The sequence below is a fragment of the Perognathus longimembris genome, chromosome 5 (assembly GCF_023159225.1).
Source record: "Perognathus longimembris pacificus isolate PPM17 chromosome 5, ASM2315922v1, whole genome shotgun sequence".
Taxonomy (NCBI): domain Eukaryota; kingdom Metazoa; phylum Chordata; class Mammalia; order Rodentia; family Heteromyidae; genus Perognathus; species Perognathus longimembris.
The window spans coordinates 55,883,275-55,900,388 of record NC_063165.1 but is presented as its reverse complement, the minus strand read 5'-3'; positions in this window follow the sequence as shown (position 1 = coordinate 55,900,388).

Genomic DNA, 17,114 nt, shown 5'->3' with positions numbered 1-17,114 from the left:
GGAAAAAGCGATTGATAAAATCCAGCACCCATATATGATAAAAGCTTTGGAAAAACTAGGATTCCAGGGACCATTCCTGAATATAATAAAGACTGTCTATGACAAACCAACAGCAACCATTATACTTAATGGCAAAAAGTTAAAGCCATTTCCTTTAAAATCAGGAGAAAGACAAGGATGTCCAATCTCTCTACTCCTCTTTAACATAGTACTAGAATTCCTAGCCAGAGTAATAAGGCAAAAGGCAGACATAAAGGGGATCCAAATAGGAAAAGATGAAGTAAAGCTCTCTCTCTTTGCAGATGACACGATCCTGTATCTAAAGAACCCCATAAACTCTACTCCCAAGTTACTTGAGCTGATCCAAAACTTTGGCAAAGTAGCAGGATATAAAATGAATCCTCAAAAATCAATGGCTTTTCTATATGCCAACAATGCAAAAAGTGAGGCTGAAATCAGGAAAGCAACTCCTTTTGCAATAGCCTCAAAAAATATAAAATACAGGGGCTGGGGATATAGCCTAGTGGCAAGAGTGCCTGCCTCGGATACACGAGGCCCTAGGTTCGATTCCCCAGCACCACATATACAGAAAATGGCCAGAAGTGGTGCTGTGACTCAAGTGGCAGAGTGCTAGCCTTGAGCAAAAAGAAGCCAGGGACAGTGCTCAGGCCCTGAGTCCAAGGCCCAGGACTGGCAAAAAAAAAAAAAAAAAAAAAATATATATATATATATATATATATATATATATATATAATACTTAGGAATAAACTTAACCAAAGACTTGAGAGACCCCTATGATGAGAACTTTAACAACCTGCAAAAGGAAATTAAAGCAGAACTAAGGAAATGGAAAAACTTCCCATGCTCCTGGTTTGAGTCGATTAACATTGTGAAATGGCTATCATGCCAATGGCCATCTACAAATTCAATGCAATACCCATCAATATCCTAACACCATTCTTTAATGAAATAGAAGAAGCAATTCAGAAGTTCATATGGAACAACAAAAGACCCTGAATAGCAAAAACAATCCTATGTAGAAAGAACTGTGTTGGAGAAATTTCAATACCAAACATCAAGCTGTATTACAAAGCTATAGTAATAAAAACAGCTTGGTGTTGGCACAAAAACTGGCCTGAGGACCAAGGGAATAGAACTGAAGCCCCAGCAATGAACCCCCACACCTATGAGTACTTAATCTTTGATAAAGGAGCTAAAAGAGTAGGATGGAAGAAAGACAGCCTCTTCAACAATTGTGCTGGCAAAACTGGTTCAACACCTGTAAGAAACTGCTATCATATCCTTATATATCACCCTGAACCAAAATCAATTCCAAATGGATCAAAGACATTGAGGTAAATCAGATACTCTGAAAACACTACAAGAAGGAACACTTGGGCTCCTTGGCACAGGACAAACTTTCTTAATAAAACCCAGAAACACAACAAATCAAAGAAAGGTCGGACAAATGGGATTGCATCAAACTGCAGAGCTTCTGCATGGTAAAGGATATAGCTATACTGGGGATTGAACTCAGGGCCTTGTATACATGGCGTAGTTTAGCTTTTCTACTTAATGCTGGCATTCTACAACATGAACTATACCTCCAAGTCTTTGTTGGATAATTAGAAATAACAATCTCTTGGATTTGTCTGCTAAGGCTGACTTGAAACAGATCCTCATCTCAGTCTCCTGAGTGGGTAGGATTACAGGCACAAGCCCCCTGTGCTGGGCATGGGCAGGACCAGGAACTTTTGAGGTATTCCAAGAGGTACTCCAAGAGGTACTCCTATGGGTAGTTGGTACCATTTTGGAAGAATTTGTTTACGTCAGCTCAGTAGGAAAAGGGTAATACTAAATATGTTAACAATGTTATATGTAATAAAGTGTTTATGGAATTGTAGCATTTTATAGACTGAGAAATCAATAAAGGCAAGGTTTCTCAATTTTTTGAGACATTGTCCAGCTATGTATTCTATGTGGCCTTGAAATCACTATATTGTTCAAAGATCCTCCTGTCTCTACCCTGGAATACACACACACACACACACACACACACACACACACGTGTGTCTATATGTGTTATATATTATTAAAGATATATACATGCATACACACATGTATATGTATATATAATATATTTAGTTATACACAAGGGTTTCAATTCAACATGTCAGTTTCTGAGTACAGTGCATCTTGATCTATGTTACCCCTTCCATCATTCTCTCCCACCTGTTCCAGCTCCATGTATTCTCCCAAGTTACTTACTTCTATTTTTACATATGTTTATTTGAAAGTGTTATTTATTTTATCTTATTTTTTTTATCGTCCAGGTGAGGTAAAGAGTGGTTACAGTTACATACATAAGGTAGTGAGTACTATTCTTGTCAAACTTACCTCCTCCCACATTTTTCTCCCACTCTACCTCCTACTCAATTCCCCCCTCCCAGAGTTGTACAGTTGGTTTACTACATAATGTCTTGTAAGTGTTGCTTTTACATTAGTTCGCCTTTTATGTTTTTAAACCTTGACTGTCAACTTTCTTTGTATGTTGTTCCTATGTTTAGCCAGCAGAGGGCACTATAAGCTGAGAGACAGCATTAACCTTGAAGCATGCTCAGAGCTAATCAACAATATTGGCTGGATGAGTTAGGGGGAAAAATCATACGTTTACAAAAGTGAATCTTTACCTATAAAAGCATGAGATGTTTATTATTGGAACTTTAAGAGTAAGGATAAGTTATCAAATCAATTAATCTATTATTCCCAGTCCCACAGAAACAAAATAAAAATTACAGTATGTTCACTCTCAGTCTCAACACAAAATAAAAAATTTAGCATATTCCAAGTTCAATTCTGTACATCAAATTCAGCTACATATACCATTATAGTTAGGTGCAGTTATACTGAGGGTAGATGGTTTGAGAAATCTTTAGATGACAATGGGAATTAGAGAGAAAAGAGATGGAAGAAAATGGAGGGAAGGTGCTTTGGTGATAGAATAAAATTTGTGGTAAAGAAACGATAGAAATAATCATATAGGGGCCAGGAGTTTGGCCTAGTGGTAGAGTGCTTGCCTAGCATGTATGAAGCCCTGGGTTCAATTCCTCAGTACCACATATACAGAAAAATCTGGAAGTGTCACTGTGGTGCTAGCCTTGAGCAAAAGTTGCTCAAGGACAGTGCCCAGGTCATGAGTTCAAGCCCCAGGACTGACAAAAAAGAATCATATATTTTTGTCATGTATATGCATGTAAGACATACATATGTGCACCTATAGAAGGGGACTGGCTTCATATAACATACCAGAGAGGGTATATTCAATGAGAAGCAGGTGAGAAAGGGAATGGATGAGTGCATGTGCATCTGGCAGCATACAGGGACTTGTGCTGAGAACGAGAGGGTAAAGTCAGATGTTTGAAGACCGAGACGTAAGAAGTCTTATTCTAAACAAGGAGAGTGGAATTTAGAAGCTTGTGGAGAAAGGTGACAGATGAGAGAAATGGCTGAGGGGAGTGATGGAGAGCACTGACTGGCAATTGCTGAGCACGGTGGATGCAGACAGCCACCGTGGTTGGGTTCTGCATGTTTATGGTGGCATCAATCTTCACAGGTACTGGGCTTTCAGCAGCTGCATCAGCAACCCATATGTAGAAGCAAAAGTCTCAAATCGATGGAAGGGATCCAGCGTTGTGGCTGAGATGGGCAAGCATAACAGGCAGTTGTAGGACCAGAGAGAGGGGGGGAAAGAGGGAGGGAGAGAAAGGAGGGAGGAACACAGATAGGAGGAAAGAAAGGAAATAGAAGGGAAGGGAAAGGAAGAGAAGGGGAATGAAAAGAAGGGAAAACAAGGAGAGAAGAAGGGAAGAAGGGAAGGGAAAAAAGAAGAGGGGAAGAGAGAGGTGGGAAGGGAAAAGGAGGGAAGGGAAGGGAAGAGAAGGATTAAGGTGAGGTAACATGAGGCCAAGGATTTAATAATAACTGATCAGCGTGAAGAAAGATGAGTACAGTAGAGGGATTGGTGCACAATTCCCCCACACTATCATTTCCATAGGCATGGAGTTCCAGAACATGAAAAGAGGCGTGGTTATGGAGGTTGGCATGGGGAACAGATCTAAGAAGGACAACAATTTCTAGACCTGAGCTTGGCAGTAAAACAGAATATGTTAGGAGGAAGTTAGGATATTTTCAAGAGAAAAAAAATTTTTTTTTGGCCAGTCCTGGGCCTTGGACTCAGGGCCTGAGCACTGTTTTAACACTACCTACTTATTTTATCCTTGGCTACTTATACAAGTTCTCAGTTTGTGTTTTTTTTTTTTTGGCCAGTCCTGGGCCTTGGACTCAGGGCCTGAGCACTGTCCCTGGCTTCTTCCCGCTCAAGGCTAGCACTCTGCCACTTGAGCCACAGCGCCGCTTCTGGCCGTTTTCTGTGTATGTGGTGCTGGGGAATCGAACCTAGGGCCTCGTGTATCCGAGGCAGGCACTCTTGCCACCAGGCTATATCCCCAGCCCTCAAGAGAAAATTTTAATCGGTATCAGGTCATACACCATGTGGTTTGACAACATTAACAATTTAGCCTAGAATGAGGACTGAGAAAGTTACAGGTGAACAGAAATATACGTTCCTACCACTTGTAATAGGGTTCCTTTTCCCCAACATCCCTGCCAGCATTTAATATTCTTTTTTTTTGTTTTGGCGCCCAACATGGGGAACAAACATTTAATATTCTTCTAATTCTTGATGCTTAATTTCTTTACATAACAAAGAAATAACATAAGCCATTTCAAAAATCGACAGTGCTCTCTTGAAGGGAACTGTTCACCAAATGACACTTAGCATAATCCAAGGTAGGGAAAGCAGATACAATTCTCTGTGGCAGCCACAGCATAGTCACACTGGCAGATGCTTACCATGGGCAACGCTGGGCAGAGGATGTCGCCAGACATGTTTACGAGCATGTGGCAGGATTGCCAGGATCTCCAGCTCCTAGATGGTACCATCTTATTTCTCTGTTACATTTGTGGGCCTAACTGCATAGTGTGAGCATCCCTTATGAAGGAAACTTTATCCAGTTTATCCAGTTGGTGTTTCTCTCTCCTTTTTCTCCCTCTGTCCCTTCCCTTCCCTTCCCTTCCCTTCCCTTCCCTTCCCTTCCCTTCCCTTCCCTTCCCTTCCCTTCCCTTCCCTTCCCTTCCCTTCCCTTCCCTTCCCTTTCCTTCTCTCCTCTCCCCTCCTCTCCCATCCTCTCTTGTCCTCTTATGTCCTGTCCTGTCCTCTCCTCTCCTCCCCTCTCCCTCACTCTCCTTTCTTTCCTTCCCTCTTTTTTCCCTATTACTGAGGCTTGAACTTAGAGCCTGGATGCTATCCCTTAGCTTTTTTGTTCAAATCTGGTGCTCTATCACTTGAGTTATAGCTCCACTTCCAACTTTGTGCTGGCTAATAAGCGATAAAAGTTTCATGAACTTTTCTGCCTGGGCTGGCTTCAAACTGCCACTGTCAGATCTGCACTTATGAATAGCTAGGATTACAGGCACAGGTCACAAGCAATTGGTTCAGCCTTTTCTTTAAATATGTCCCAGTCCTGGTAACATACTTCTTACTCAAGATAGCCATTCTTTACAGCTGTAAGATTTATATTATTTTTTTCTTTATGCAGCACAATTATCTCTTTATTTTATCTCCAGTCATTTGCCCTTCTGTTTTCTCTTCTGCATGACAGCTCTTCATACATTTCCAGGCAGTGCTGTGTCCCTTGATGATCCACTTTTCAGAGATAGCCATCCCCAGGGTCCTAGCTATCCTTTTATGCTACAGCCTAAGGCCTTCACATTTCTGATTTCCTCCTTTCACCTGTCTTAGTGTCTCTCTGTCCATTGTGTAGGAATGTCACCTCCAGCCACAGCTCGTGTTCCAAGAAACTGAGCAGATCCATTGCTATTCTAAGCTTGGGCACAGTTTGTGTATCTATAGGCCAGCTTTGCCTATGGAATTTTCAGTCTATTCATCCACACCAGAATTACTGATGATCCAGAAGCCCAGGGGAGATTTGCAATAAAGAAAAGGTCCTGCCCTTGTCCTTGGTTAATTTTGTTAGATTTGTTTATGGTCCACATTTGATGAATTTTCTTGCATCCCGATTCTGACAAATTGGATTTATGTGTAAATTTGAACACTGGCTTAGGTTTGGGTGACTGGCAGTGGCCCCATTGAGTGCCCTGGCAAATTCTGGTTCAATTATAGCCAGTGGCTTGGCTTCTGTCTGGCACATGTGGGGTTAGGAGGAAGGAGGCAAGAGGCTGGCAACACAACACACTTCCTTGTTGGAGGAATCCAAGAGTGACAAAGAGCTTGAAAATCCCAGTGTTTCTACCAACTTGCTTTATAACTGCATTTTTCTTCACTAAAAGCAAAAGGATTTATTTTTAGTTTTCAAATTATGTCCTTGTAGAGCTTTGAAACACACCCATATGAGTTTATAAGATAGCTGTGCTGGGTAAATGGGAAATATTTTTGTCTGCTCACTTAGAAAAAAAGAAAATGGCCAATCTGTTGCTTTGCCAAAGGAGGAAAACAAAACAGGCCATGCAATCCTCTAAGTTTATAGACTGTTGGTCTGTAACTTACTTAGTAGATGTATTAAATGAGTTGTATAAGTTATTGATGCACTGTTTTCTGTGACTAGTAATGTATATGTAACAATAATCAGTAGATTACAACTCCTTGTGAGAGAGCATTTGTCTGTGAGTGCTCAGAGTTATGCCATAAGAGAGATTTCTGTTAAGCTCATACAGCACAGAAGATGAGGCTGTGGAGTGGCAAGGATCATGTGACAATGCTGGACTCTGTGTGTGTGTGTGTGTGTGTGTGTGTGTGTGTGTGTGTATTCTGGTACTGGTGCATGAATCCAGGGCTTGCATTCTGTCCCGTAGCCTTTTTCTTCAAGGCTGACATTCTACCACTTGAGCCACAACCCTAGTTCTGCCGTGTGTGTGTGTGTGTGTGTGTGTGTGTGTGTGTGTGTGTAAGGGTTCTCTTAAAGGACATGTGAAGTAGACAAATCATTTTTCTTAAGAAAAAGATGAGATTATAGCATTGAGAAAAGTCAGAATGAAAAGAGATAGAGACCTTGAAATTGTTTTATGTCTTCGTGATTTTGCTAGGGAAAGAGCAGCCCAGTCAGAAACTGGTAGGCTGGGTGAGCATGGGGAGTGCCAGCTCTCTGTGCCATCTTGCTCTACCTTCTGTGCCCCTGTTTTAATTGGTGTGTTCAGCACTTTTGATCTGTGACAATTAAGAGGGAGCTTCTGCTGATGGAAGCTGGACAGGCCTTCAAATCTGACACCAGGACAAGAGGGAGAGTTACATCTGCCATGGGAGCCTGAGTTGTCAGCAGTTGGCAGGGCCCTGCCCTTCTGAGAAGAGTCTGCCTTTTCACCCAGAGGCAGCCCTGCTTGTGAGATGAGAACAATGCTCACCATGTTAGCAGACTCACAGGAGCGAGCTCCTAACAAGAATCATATCACATCTGCCCAAGAAAGTGATCAAAAGCAACAGGACTGGGGCAGCTGCCAAAAGGTGACCCCTTGGCTGCCTGACTGCTTCAAATATGCAGCTAATCCCAAAGATCTCCAAAGAGTAAGTGAATGGATTCACAGGAGGCCTAGTGAGAGGATCACTTTCTCTCCAAGTCTCCCTGCATACTGCCCTTCTCCCTTTACTCTCTTCTCTTTCTAAAGTTCAGCTCATCTTATTTACTACTTACAGTTTATTCACAAATAATATTTTACTCAGGAATCAGGTGCTCACACCTGTGATCCTAGCTACACAGAAGGCTGAGATCTGCGAATATCCTGGTTTGAAGCCAGCTGAGACAGATGAATTCAAGAGAATTTATCTCCAATTAACTAGTAGAAAACTGGAGGCATGGGTCACATGTAAGAACACAAGAGAGAGCATGTGACCTTGGAAAAAATATTGTATGCAAAGCACATAGTTTTGGATTTGGGGTCTTCTAACTGAACCTCATGTATTTCTGGGCTGGAGCTCTGCTACTAACTTCAACATTCATGAGAGTACACTTGATGCTTCTTTCGATGCTATCAGTGAAGAGTCAGATGCTGCAATGGAATAAAAAGTTGCTTCACCCAAAGAAACATGGACTCTATGGCCTCCCTTATTGGGAATAATTAGTACAGGTTTAGGCAAGTCATAGCAGAGCATCACAAGGCCCAATAGCTATACCCTTATGAACACATAAGATGATGCTAAGTGAAATGAACTCCATGTTATGGAAACAATTGTTATATCACAGTTGTAACTACTTTCAACGTCCTATGTGTATCTGTAGCTTCTATTATTGATGATGTTCTTGTATCACCTTCCTGTGGTTGTACCTACACTATCTCTGTAATCTTATCTGAGTATATTGGAAACCGTGTTTACTGGTATTGGAAGTAGGAAATTCAAAGGGAATACCAAATTTGAGAGACACAGGGTAAAAAAAGAGAAACAACTACAAAAGCAATACTTGCAAAACTGTTTGGTGTAAGTGAACTGAACACCTCCTGGGGGGGGGGGAAGGGAAGTGGGGGGAGGGAGGGAGGTATGAGGGACAAGGTAACAAACAGTACAAGAAATGTATCCAATGCCTAACGTATGAAACTGTAACCTCTCTGTACATCAGTTTGATAATAAAAATTTGAATAAAAAAAAAAAGAAAAAAAAAGTTGCTTCATTCCAAATTCAAAAAAGAAAGTATTTTGCTAAAAGCCATGCCTGAATCAAAAAAAAAATAGAGTACCCATTTCTTCACCTGCAGAGGAATATTTTAATTACCAAATTCATGGTTCTTTGGCCACATTCTCTTATTTGTTGTTTTTTTCAGCCTGAGATTCTTTAGAGGGAAGAGGTCACTTTCTCATAGAGGCAATTTCCTCTTCCATTTTCTTTATAACCAGATGGTGACTCTTTGGGATGAATTCTCAGCAGGAACACATTGAAAACATTTTAAAATAAATGCATTTACTGCAATTAAACCAATAATAGCATGTCTATTCATTAGGACTGGAACTTTGCTAAATACTTAATAAAAACAGACCTTATATCTTATATCAATTCACTGCTCTAGTGGAGAACACAGTGAGGAAACTGAGGCCACAATGTTCACAGGCTCTGCTTAGGTCACCCAGTCATCAGTAGCAGAGACAAGACCTTGGACTCCTTATATTTGGATCTGTCTGTCCAACATACTGTCAAACCTGCTTTCCCAATTGAAAATCTATGAGCTAGTGACAAACAGCCAGATATTTCTATGATGTGTGTGTGGCATGGGGGTTAGGACTTGAAGTCAGGGCCTGGGTGCTATCCTTTAGCTTTTTTGCTCAAGGATGGTGCTCTACCACTTGAGCCATACCTCTACCTCTGGCCTTTTGGGGGTTAATTAGAGATAACAATATCTACATCTTTCCTGTCTTGGCTGACTTCAAATTTCAATCCTCAGATCTCAGCCTCCTGAGTAAGTAGAGTTACAGACATGAGCCTCTGGTGCATGGCTCTTACTTTCTGTTTATTTGAAGGGTGTTGTGGGAACTGGCTTTATGGATGGCACATGCAGCAGATTAAAATGTAGAAATTTAGAGCTTATCCAGGACCCATGGAGTCAGAATTTAAATTTTAATGTATTCTCATTAGCCTTGTGTGTAAACAGAAGTGTTCCATGAACAAAGTTCTCACATGAGGGTTTTTAGTTCAATTGATGGATATATTTCATTAGAATGGACTCTTTAGACTACATATACCTGTAAAACACTACATGACAAACACACATTTTCACTCATAAAGCTATTGATTATTCTGTAATTTACTTTGACACATGGAAAGTTTAGGACCATAAGCAATTAACAGATGACAACTTGACATGATTACTTGAAATCAACATTCAAAGCCAAAAATGATCTTGGACCACTGCACTGACTATTGGATATATATAGTAAGCCTTCTTGGGCTGGCATTCAAGGCCTTTAAAATTTTTTTTAATATGCAGGTCCCCGGGCTTAAACTGAGGACCTAAGCACAGCCCTTGAACTATTTTGCTCAAGGTTAGCACTCTACCACTTGAACCACACCTCCACTTCAGGTTTTGGATGGTTTATTGGAGGTAAACTCTCACAGACTTTCCTGCCCAGGGTAGCTTAGAACCACAATCCTCAGATCTCAGCCTTCTGGTTGGTAGTAAGATTGCAGATATGAACTACTGGTAGCTAGCTCATTCTGTCTTAATTTGATGTGCAATAATTAGGAATTTTGACATTATATATGAAAAGAATTTTAGAAAGGAAATGAAAATACATGAAACATAACAACTGTCTTCTGAGAAACAAACAATTCATTATATACTCAATCATAAAACTTACTCTGCAAACAAACTGAAGGAAGGTAATACTTCTTATTCCTTTTTATTGCAAGGAATCAAATAAGATAAACTTTATGGTTTCCCTTTGTACATGACTTTTTAATCTTTAATTTTCTTTTCTTTCTATAAGGTCTCTGTTTTGTTCTCTTGGCTGTCATTATTGCAGAAATTCATTAAGGTGCCTTTTTCCCCAAAAACTATTTTCTTTTTTAAAAAATATTTTTACTATTTCAAAGGAATTGCCATTCCACAAAGTAGTATGAATACAATGCATCTTGATTGGTATGACCCCTTGTAACAGTCTTACCCACTCCTTCCAACCCATCCTTGCCCTCACTTTTCTTAGTTGGGTAGGAAGGCAATACACTGAATTTTTTTTTTTTACTTCACTCTCTTGCCCTTTCCTCTTCATTGATATTTCCACCACAACCAATGCTACCCCTTTCAAATACTTGTTTTGTGGTGTTTATCTAGTTCAGCTTTTCTAAGGAATGATACTACTTAAGTTCTCCCCTGAATCTGCCATATTTCAGTTGATACATATGTATATACTTGCATACTATGCAAAGTATTTACTTATATATTTGTAAATGAATGCTAGATTCCACATATGAGAGAAAATATGTAACCTTTGTCTCTTTGGACCTGACTTACTTAACTTAATATAATTTTTCTTTTCTTGAGGGCATTTAGACTGATTGATTCCTTTTTGTTTATGGCAAATAGTGCTGCAATGAACACAGTTGTGCTGGAGGCTTTACTGTATCCTGGTTTGTAATAGCTTCTTTTTTATTTTATTTTTTTCTTATTTATTGTCAAAGTGGTGTACAGAGAGGTTACAGTTTCATATGTTAGGCCTTGGGTACATTTCTTGTACTGTTTGTTACTTCCTCCCTTGTTCCCCCCACCCCTTTCCCTCGACCCCCATGAGTTGTTCAGTTGGTTTATACCAAATGGTTTTGCAAGTATTGCTTTTGGAGTCGTTTTTCTTTTTATCCTTTGTCTCTCGATTTTGATATTCCCTTTCACTTTCCTACTTCTAATGCCAATACATACAGTATCCAGTGTACTCAGATGAGACACAGTGACAGTGTGGTACAACCACAGGAAGGGGATACAAGAGGATCATCAACAAAAGAAGCTACGGTTTCACATGGCATGTTGAAAGTAATTACATCAGTGATATAACAGTTGTTTCTGTAAATGGAGTTCATTTCACTTAGCATCATCTTATGCATTCATAAGGGCATATCTATTAGGCTCTTGTGATCCTCTGCTGTGACTAGCCTAATTGAGATTCTACTTCACCCCAGTAAGAATGTCATATATCAAGAAAACTAACAATGATAAATGTTGGAAGGGATGTGGCCAAAAGGGAACCCTACTTCAATGTTGGTGAGAATGTAAACTGCTTCAGCCACTCTGGCAAGCAGTATGGAGATTCCTCAGAAGGCTCAACATAGAGCTCCCCTATGACCCAGCAGCCCCACTTTTGGACATCTACCCAAAAGACCACAAACAAGAACACACTAAAGCCACTAGCACAACAATGTTCATTGCAGCACAGTTTGACATAGCTAAAATATGGAATCAACCCAGATGCCCCTCAGTAGACAAATGGATCAGGAAAATGTGGTACATATGCACAATGGAATTGTATGCCTCTATCAGAAAGAATGACATTGCCCCATTCGTAAGGAAATGGAAGGACTTGGAAAAAATTATACTAAGTGAAGTGAGCCAGACCCAAAAAACATGTAATTGCTTCTTTTGCTCAAGGCTAGCTCTCTTCAACAGCACCACATCTAGCTTTTTCTGTAATTAATTGGAGATAAGAATCTCATGGACTCTCCTGCCTTGGCTGGCTTCAAACTGTGATCCTCAGATCTCAGCATCTTTAGTAGCTAGGAGTACAGGCATGAGCCATTGGAACAAGGCTAGCAATATCAATTTTGAAAAGCAAAACAAAATATAATCTAAGACATTTAGCTCCTATTTCAAATTTTAAATGTTTTTCTCCTTCAAAAAGGGAGAATTTCTTCATAGAATTACATCTTGAGATATCCTTCATTCTTTGTCTCTTGCAAACTCACCAATGTAATGTATAATTCTTGATATCATTCCAGATAAGAAAAGGACATCTCTGTTCTATACAGAACATTAATGGTACAATGGAAAAATAATAAAGTCTGTATGTCACAAGAACTGTTACATTAATGTTAGCTTCCCAATTATCACCAACAATACTGCATTTATGAAATAAAAATTATCCTCTGTGTAAGAAAATTTCACTCTGGCACTTAAAGAAAGGGTCTTTATTGTGTTGGAGACTTATGCTTCAATTGTCAGAAGAAAGTAACTTATTTTTCAATTGTCCAGAAGAAAGTATAATATACACATATACACACATATAAATATGAATATGTATAACTATCTGTCTGTCTGTCTGTCTACACATATTAAGAAAGGGAGAGAGAAACAATTGAATGTCTGTTCCTGGAAAGCTTGGCTACCATATGGTCATGTTTAGTTTGAGACTTTGGAGAAGCAATTGAGACGTCAAACCTCTAGCCTCCGGGGTAGGACTAATATTGTCATTAAAAGGAAAACTTTTCTTCCTTTTTTTTTTCTTTTTTCTTTGCTATCCTACACCTCCCCAAGAGGGCTCTCACTACATGCAGTGCCTGCATATTTAACTTTTTATCCTTCAGACAGAACTGTGCAAAATAAAATTAATAAACTTGTTTATTATGAATTACCCTGTGCCAGCCATACAATAGCAACACAAAATAGACTAAGAATGAAATTGGTACCAGCGAGAGGAGCGATTGTTGCTAAAACAAATTCTTAATGATTGGGGAAGCATCTTTGGCTCTGGACAATGAGAAGAGGCTCCAGCAGTTTTGAAGTGAGTAATGCCTGTGTTGCTGGGAGCAGGGAATCTTAGGGTGATTCTGTTGAGGACTCAGAAGGGATCAGCTGTGAGAGAGACAGAATCTTTCTGGGATTAAGTACTGGTCATTCTGGTGAGATCTCAGAGAAAATGAGGAATGAGGATTGTCGGGGTCCTTTGCTCCCAGCGCTCTCCTGGCCAGCGGGAGAGGCGGGGAGCATACCCCAATGGGGCTAGCCAAGAGGAGGTAAAGAGTCACAAACCGCCCGCACCCAGCCCTCTTACGTAAAAAGAAGGACACTCAGACGATCTGGGGGATGTCATGCATTCTCCCTGTTATTAATGGGGAACCACATTTATAAAGGCCAGATGGCAGCAGGAAGGGGAGGGGTGTAGCACACCTAGCTAGGGGCTATGATTGGTGGCCTGGTGCTGTCCATCAAGGGTGGAGGGCAAGGGACCTCCCTAAGGGCTGCCTACATCTACGTCATGGCCCACAAGACCGCCTCTGGGTTCACCACCAGCAGCCATCTTGGCTACACCTGGTCCCGAGGCTGGGAGGCGGGCGGGCGGGTTAGAGCCACGTTTCCGGTTCCAGACCCAGAAGGCAGGCAGGGCTACCAGCCATGTGGCTCCAGGGTTGGGAAAATAGGTGGGCCAGCTAGAACAGCCTCTTAATGGTGCAAGGCATCTGGGTGGGCGTGCCCCACAGGGGATCAGGATCCCAAGGGGTGGGGGTGGCTACTACTGTTATAAAGTAGCAAGGAACTCTGCAGATTTGTGTGTACATGCTAGGATGTTGTGGAAATCAGGATCTATGAGCAAGGAGCTAGGATATCTGGGGGAAGAATAGCTAAGAAAATTATTTAGGTGCTAATTGTCTTCTTTTAGCTGTGTATGGTATATGTAAGAAGAAAGAAGTGATCTAAGTACAGAATTTCTAATAAAGAAGGATTAGACTCTAAAGATGTAAAACATTCCCAGTTAGGCCTTCTAAAGAACTAACAATGGGACTGCATCAAACTGCAGAGCTTCTGCAGGGCAAAGGACATGGCTCGCAAGATAAACAGAAAGCCCACAGATTGGGAGAAGATCTTTACTGGCCATTGAATGGACAAAGGCCTCATATCTAAAATATATGCAGAACTAAAAAAATTACCTTCCTCCAAAACAAAACTGCAAAGAACCAATAGCCCCCTCATCAAGTGGGTTAGAGACTTAAAAAGAGACTTCTCTGATGAGGAAATGAGAATGGCCAAGAGACACATGAAAAAGTGCTCTACATCACTAGCCATAAAAGAAATGCAAATCAAAACAACATTGAGATTCCATCTCACCCCAGTAAGAATGTCCTATATCAAGAAAACTAACAATGACAAATGTTGGAGGGGATGTGGCCAAAAGGGAACCCTGCTCCATTGTTGGTGGGAATGTAAACTGGTTCAGCCACTCTGGCAAGCGGTATGGAGATTCCTCAGAAGGCTAAACATAGAACTCCCCTATGACCAACCCAGCAGCCCCACTTTTGGGTATCTATCCAAAAGACCACAAACATAATCACACTAAAGCCACCAGCACAACAATGTTCATCGCAGTACAATTTGTCATAGCTAGAATCTGGAACCAACCCACATGCCCCTCAGTAAAAGAATGGATCAGGAAAATGTGGTACATATACACAATGAAATTTTATGCCTCTATCAGAAAGAATGATATTGCCCCATTTGTAAGAAAATGGAAGGACCTGGAAAAGGTTATACTAAGTGAAGTGAGCCAGACCCAAAGAAACATGGACTCTATGGTCTCCCTTATAGGGAATAATTAGCACAGGTTTAGGCTAGTCACAGCAGAGGATCACAGGAGCCCAATAGCTGTACCCTTACGAACACATAAGATAATACTAAGTGAAATGAACTCCATGTTATGGAAACGATTGTTGTAACTACTTTCAACATGCCATATGTAATTGTAGCCTCTATTATTGATGATCTTCTTGTACTACCTTTCTGTGGTTGTACCTACACTTTCTCTGTATCTTATCTGAGTATATTGGAAACCGGGTATACTGGTATTAGAACTAGGAAATTGGAAGGGAATACCAAAATCGAGAGACACAGGGTGAAAGAAGACAAACAACTACAAAAGCAATACTTGCGAAACTATTTAGTGTAAATGAACTGAACTACTCATGGGCGGGAAGGGAAAGGGAGGGGGGGAGAGGGGAATGAGGGACGAGGTAACAAACAGTACAAGAAATGTATCCAATGCCTAATGTATGAAACTGTAACCTCTCTGTAATTCAGTTGATAATAAATATATAAATATATATTTATATATAATATATAATAATATATAGTATTATATATTATAATATATAATATATAAATATATATAAATATATATTTAAAAAAAAGAACTAACAAGCACATTTAGGACAGAGCCTCAATGTGATGCCAAGAATTCTTTGCTAAAGAGATGAATATAAGCAGGAGAAAGCCAGGTGGCCTCACCAAGGCCATGAGTGAGCTCAAAGACATTAGATGTTTACTTGTATTTATGTATTTATTTTTGAATAGAAATTAGACAAGTTGTCCCTTACCAGGAGTATATAAGGATGATTTTAATTTATTTTGCCTTTTGCTTATATATTTGTTCTTACTTTATTCAAATGATTTGTATTACTTGTTTAAACAGAAAAAAAAAGCCCTAAGCTATTATACTTGCAAATCCTTGTTTTATTTGTCTTGCTTGGAAATTAGGATTACAAGTAATGGATTTGTTAGGTTCCTTAATTTGCAAAATGTTAGTGTCTATTTTAACCTTGCTGATATCAGCAACCCAATAGTTCTTCTTGCATTTGTTTTTCCTTAGTTGTAGGTTGATGGGGGGAAATTGATAAAAATAACAACAACTTATCCTTTTAAAGGTTTCATCAACTATTTTCCTCTATTTGAACACTTCCAGTTTTTACAACCATTAGAAATGGACAACCTAAATAGTTGCATGAGCATACATTTATTTTCCTTGAACTTATTGGTGAAGATACTTATTGGTGAAGATACTCCTCCATCCAAAAAAAATACAGGGCTACATATGGTAATTCACACCTTCAATCCCTGCTATTTGTGAGGTAGAGATAGGAGGATCATGATTCAAAGTCAGCCTGGACAAACAATTAGCAAGAATTTCCAGCAAGTACTGATACTCGAACAGAACCAAGAAAATATAAACCAACTTAATGGAACCATAGCAAGTATTGAAATAGAAATGGCAATAAAAGACTTCCCACCTAAGAAAAGCCCAGGACTAGACATATTCACAGCTGAATTCTATGAGGCTTTCAAAGGAAAATGCACACCAATACTCCTCAAACTCTTCAATGAAATTGAAAGTGAAAGATCACTATCAAACTCATTCTATGAGGCCAGCATAACCCTCATCGCCAAACCAGAAAGGGACCCATCAAAGAAAGAGAGCTATAGACCTGTTTCTTGAATGAATATTGATGCAAAGTTTCTCAATAAAATTCTGCCCAACAAGCTTCAACATCTAATAAAAAAACTTCCTACACTACAACCAAACAGGGATGCAAAGCTGGTTCAATATATGCAAATCAATGAATATAACCGATCACATTAACAGAAACAAGGAAAAGAACCACATGATCATCTCCACAGATGCAGACATTTGACAAGATCCAACACCCATTTATGATGAGAGCTTTGGAGAAGCTAGGAATCCATGGATCATTACTCAATATAATAAAGGCTGTATATGACAAATCTAGAGCCAGAATTATACTTAGTGGT